This window comes from Schistocerca americana, unplaced genomic scaffold (genome assembly GCF_021461395.2).
Source record: "Schistocerca americana isolate TAMUIC-IGC-003095 unplaced genomic scaffold, iqSchAmer2.1 HiC_scaffold_452, whole genome shotgun sequence".
Classification (NCBI taxonomy): domain Eukaryota; kingdom Metazoa; phylum Arthropoda; class Insecta; order Orthoptera; family Acrididae; genus Schistocerca; species Schistocerca americana.
The window spans coordinates 72,501-77,500 of NW_025726184.1; the positions used below are offsets into that span (position 1 = coordinate 72,501).

Genomic DNA, 5,000 nt, shown 5'->3' on the forward strand with positions numbered 1-5,000 from the left:
TCTAATTTGTTCAAAGTAAACGTGCCGGCCCACCGAGACACTCACTCAAGAGCACCCTGGTAGGATTGCAACGGGGTCCGCCTCGGGACGCACGAGCACGCACGAGGCGCGTCGCACGCCTTCAGCTCGCCCCACCGGCAGGACGTCCCACGATACATGCCAGTTAAACACCGACGGGCGGTGAACCAACAGCGTGGGACACAAATCCAACTACGAGCTTTTTAACCGCAACAACTTTAATATACGCTATTGGAGCTGGAATTACCGCGGCTGCTGGCACCAGACTTGCCCTCCAATAGATACTCGTTAAAGGATTTAAAGTGTACTCATTCCGATTACGGGGCCTCGGATGAGTCCCGTATCGTTATTTTTCGTCACTACCTCCCCGTGCCGGGAGTGGGTAATTTGCGCGCCTGCTGCCTTCCTTGGATGTGGTAGCCGTTTCTCAGGCTCCCTCTCCGGAATCGAACCCTGATTCCCCGTTACCCGTTACAACCATGGTAGGCGCAGAACCTACCATCGACAGTTGATAAGGCAGACATTTGAAAGATGCGTCGCCGGTACGAGGACCGTGCGATCAGCCCAAAGTTATTCAGAGTCACCAAGGCAAACGGACCGGACGAGCCGACCGATTGGTTTTGATCTAATAAAAGCGTCCCTTCCATCTCTGGTCGGGACTCTGTTTGCATGTATTAGCTCTAGAATTACCACAGTTATCCAAGTAACGTGGGTACGATCTAAGGAACCATAACTGATTTAATGAGCCATTCGCGGTTTCACCTTAATGCGGCTTGTACTGAGACATGCATGGCTTAATCTTTGAGACAAGCATATGACTACTGGCAGGATCAACCAGGGAGCTGCGTCAACTAGAGCTGAGCAGCCGGCCGCCCGGGAGTGTGTCCCGGGGGCCCGCGCGAACACGCAAGCGTCCGCTCAATTATTCTGCAAACAGGAGGAGGCTGAGCTCCCCTGCACAATACACCTCGAAACCCTCTCAGGTCCCGGCGGCGCGCAGCGCCGTCCTAAGTACTTGGTCGGGTTCGAGAGAGGCGCAATCGCCCGGAGTTTGGCGAGTAGACGCTTTAGGTGCGACCACCCGTGCTCCCAACTGAGCTTGCCGCTGCCGACAGAGGCCCGGGAGCGTGCTGTCGTGGCATTGCCGGCGGGAGACAACACGCGCCACCTACGGTGGCCGGCAGCTCCAACGCCAGCGCCACAGAAGGACAAAAGCCCCACTTGGGTGCCGAAGCGAACTCTCCCAGCACAGCGCACGCGCCAACACGTCCGCACAGCTGCGATACAAACCACCTGCGAGAACCGCAGAGGCGACCGAGCAGCAGACGGCGTCGCGGCGCCGAGCGCCGGGCGGCGGCGCATCCTCAGCGCACACAGTCCTCAATCGGACCAGCACACTGCAGATGTCCACCGCGCTTCGCACCGGGCCCGCGAGGACCTACTTTGGCCGCACGGCGCCGCGTGCAGGGTGCGCCGGCGCGCAGCTGCGCCGCCTGCCGCCTCCGTCGGCCGGCGCGCCTGCCACTGGCCGCCCCCACCAGCCGGCTGTAGCGCGTGCGCCCACGCACCGCGCGGCCAGCACGCCGGGAGGCCCCCCCCTCACCGGCCGGGGACGGTCCCACCCAGCCACCGCCGCGTATCGCTTCACACCCACATGCCATTCACGTTCGTGGGCATGGTGGGTATCGCTGAAACAACCGGTTGGTAGCTCAACCGATCGTCGCCATCACTGATTCACCTCTAGCGAGAACAACCGCACCACAACCGTTTACCAGTTGTTCATTTGCGTAACGTCACCAGCAAACGTAGACGTCCATCGCCATTTGCAAATTCAACGATTGTTGCATGCCTGTGTCAGGTGTCACGACACACTATGTCTGCCCACATACACGCAACAACATGTGCACGCTTCGCGAACACGTGGAAGGTGGCCCCCGTACGTATGCGATGTCCATTGCGCGAACGACTGTCAACCGGCCTCTGTCGCATGTCGCAGATGTGGAACGCAGTGCACCATGCTATCACGGTGTGTGAGAAGAGACGACTACGTCTGACAACACGCGCCACTACATCAACAGACGGCTCATGCTGATCGCCATCCACGGCATACCATACTGCAATCCAGCTCTTATAGGGAGACGACACGTAGCTGAGTGCACAATATTTGGACCGTATGGTTCGCCGTTGTTGGCGCAGTCGTGGTACGGTCACACATGTACCACGATGTATCATTCAGTACATGAGGACCAATGTGCAGTACAGTGTGTGATTTGGACGTACAACATCAGCGGACAGTTGACACACGCCGTACCACAACGTAGGCTGTGCTTCGCCATGCAAATGCCAATGAACAACTGCGAAGGGCATTGAGCATGTACGTCCTGCTGCCATCCGCATTACAGTGTATAGCTGCAAGGTGTTTAACATGAAGCGATACTCTGGGGACCAGGCAGTGCGAGTAGCAAACTATATTGCGGGGGTTGCAGTTAGGCAACACCACACTAATTTAACGCGTCGTATGACAATTACAGAGCAGGTTAAGGCCCAACGTGTGTTGGGTTAAGGCCCAACGTGTGTTGGGTTAAGGCCCAACGTGTGTTGGGTTAAGGCCCAACGTGTGTTGGGTTAAGGCCCAACGTGTGTTGGGTTAAGGCCCAACGTGTGTTGGGTTAAGGCCCAACGTGTGTTGGGTTAAGGCCCAACGTGTGTTGGGTTAAGGCCCAACGTGTGTTGGGTTAAGGCCCAACGTGTGTTGGGTTAAGGCCCAACGTGTGTTGGGTTAAGGCCCAACGTGTGTTGGGTTAAGGCCCAACGTGTGTTGGGTTAAGGCCCAACGTGTGTTGGGTTAAGGCCCAACGTGTGTTGGGTTAAGGCCCAACGTGTGTTGGGTTAAGGCCCAACGTGTGTTGGGTTAAGGCCCAACGTGTGTTGGGTTAAGGCCCAACGTGTGTTGGGTTAAGGCCCAACGTGTGTTGGGTTAAGGCCCAACGTGTGTTGGGTTAAGGCGCAACGTGTGTTGGGTTAAGGCGCAACGTGGGTTACGTTAAGGCGCAACGTGGGTTACGTTAAGGCGCAACGTGGGTTACGTTAAGGCGCAACGTGGGTTACGTTAAGGCGCAACGTGGGTTACGTTAAGGCGCAACGTGGGTTACGTTAAGGCGCAACGTGGGTTACGTTAAGGCCCAATATAGGTTAGGTTAAGGCCCAATATAGGTTAGGTTAAGGCCCAATATAGGTTAGGTTAAGGCCCAATATAGGTTAGGTTAAGGCCCAATATAGGTTAGGTTAAGGTACAATATAGGTTAGGTTAAGGTACAATATAGGTTAGGTTAAGGTACAATATAGGTTAGGTTAAGGTACAATATGGGTTAGGTTAAGGCGCAATATGGGTTAGGTTAAGGCGCAATATGGGTTAGGTTAAGGCGCAATATGGGTTAGGTTAAGGCGCAATATGGGTTAGGTTAAGGCGCAATATGGGTTAGGTTAAGGCGCAATATGGGTTAGGTTAAGGCGCAATATGGGTTAGGTTAAGGCGCAATATGGGTTAGGTTAAGGCGCAATATGGGTTAGGTTAAGGCGCAATATAGGTTAGGTTAAGGTACAATATAGGTTAGGTTAAGGTACAATATAGGTTAGGTTAAGGTACAATATGGGTTAGGTTAAGGTACAATATAGGTTAGGTTAAGGCACAATATGGGTTAGGTTAAGGCGCAATATGGGTTAGGTTAAGGCGCAATATGGGTTAGGTTAAGGCGCAATATGGGTTAGGTTAAGGCGCAACGTGGGTTACGTTAAGGCGCAACGTGGGTTACGTTAAGGCGCAACGTGGGTTACGTTAAGGCGCAACGTGGGTTACGTTAAGGCGCAACGTGGGTTACGTTAAGGCGCAACGTGGGTTACGTTAAGGCCCAATATAGGTTAGGTTAAGGCCCAATATAGGTTAGGTTAAGGCCCAATATAGGTTAGGTTAAGGCCCAATATAGGTTAGGTTAAGGCCCAATATAGGTTAGGTTAAGGTACAATATAGGTTAGGTTAAGGTACAATATAGGTTAGGTTAAGGTACAATATGGGTTAGGTTAAGGCGCAATATGGGTTAGGTTAAGGCGCAATATGGGTTAGGTTAAGGCGCAATATGGGTTAGGTTAAGGCGCAACGTGGGTTACGTTAAGGCGCAACGTGGGTTACGTTAAGGCGCAACGTGGGTTACGTTAAGGCGCAACGTGGGTTACGTTAAGGCGCAACGTGGGTTACGTTAAGGCGCAACGTGGGTTACGTTAAGGCCCAATATAGGTTAGGTTAAGGCCCAATATAGGTTAGGTTAAGGCCCAATATAGGTTAGGTTAAGGCCCAATATAGGTTAGGTTAAGGTACAATATGGGTTAGGTTAAGGTACAATATAGGTTAGGTTAAGGCGCAACGTGGGTTACGTTAAGGCCCAATATAGGTTAGGTTAAGGCCCAATATAGGTTAGGTTAAGGCCCAATATAGGTTAGGTTAAGGCCCAATATAGGTTAGGTTAAGGCCCAATATAGGTTAGGTTAAGGTACAATATAGGTTAGGTTAAGGTACAATATAGGTTAGGTTAAGGTACAATATGGGTTAGGTTAAGGTACAATATGGGTTAGGTTAAGGTACAATATAGGTTAGGTTAAGGCACAATATGGGTTAGGTTAAGGCGCAATATGGGTTAGGTTAAGGCGCAATATGGGTTAGGTTAAGGCGCAATATGGGTTAGGTTAAGGCGCAATATGGGTTAGGTTAAGGCACAATACGGGTTAGGTTAAGGCACAATACGGGTTAGGTTAAGGCACAATACGGGTTAGGTTAAGGCACACATTGTTGTAAGGAAAGGTGTTTTCGGGGGGGGGGGGGGGCTGGTTTGTTGATTGTGATTATCGTAAGTAAATGACTGCGGCATCATCTGATTTGCCACGTCAGGGTGCACCTTTGGCTCATAACAGGCGGCGCTCTGATTCCATGC

The 5,000-nt window shown here is 52.2% G+C and overlaps 1 non-coding gene across 1 annotated transcript in view; it reads right to left on the reverse strand.

Annotated features, from left to right (window-relative positions):
- LOC124583261 overlaps positions 1-859 on the reverse strand; it is a 1,910-nt gene extending 1,051 nt beyond the window's left edge. The window contains exon 1 of the ribosomal RNA XR_006974121.1: positions 1-859. This exon is cut by the window's left edge and continues 1,051 nt beyond it. This is a non-coding gene — a ribosomal RNA (small subunit ribosomal RNA).
- Between the last annotated feature and the right edge of the window lie 4,141 nt (positions 860-5,000).